The following is a 303-nucleotide window of genomic DNA, read 5'->3' as shown; positions in this document are numbered from 1 at the left end:
AAAGGAAAGAAAAGAGAGAGAGAGAGAGAGAGAGAGAGAGAGAGAGAGAGAGAGAGAGAGATGTTAAAGTCATTATGTATCTACTGTGGTACAAACGTATGATATCCCATAACATCCCACTTCTGTCTCTTTGTTATATGCAGGCTGATACTGAATCTCCACAGATTCCTGCAGAATTGAAATATTCATCATTCTGCAAGATAATAACCAGCTAACTGTATATTATCCATTACTTAGTATATGCACTTTTTAAGAACCCCTATTGTTGTGTTTTGTTTCACCTTCCTTTGGGATGGGTTGGGG

The 303-nt window shown here is 38.0% G+C and overlaps 1 protein-coding gene across 1 annotated transcript in view; it reads right to left on the bottom strand.

Annotated features, from left to right (window-relative positions):
* Nucleotides 1–303, bottom strand: part of LOC107578537 (disks large homolog 2-like) — a 238,295-nt gene that overhangs the window by 26,889 nt on the left and 211,103 nt on the right. The gene's annotated exons all lie outside the window — the stretch shown is intronic.

Source organism: Sinocyclocheilus grahami, unplaced genomic scaffold (assembly GCF_001515645.1).
Source record: "Sinocyclocheilus grahami isolate Dianchi unplaced genomic scaffold, SAMN03320097.WGS_v1.1 scaffold32.1, whole genome shotgun sequence".
NCBI lineage: Eukaryota > Metazoa > Chordata > Actinopteri > Cypriniformes > Cyprinidae > Sinocyclocheilus > Sinocyclocheilus grahami.
This window is presented reverse-complemented; position numbering and strand designations above follow the sequence as displayed.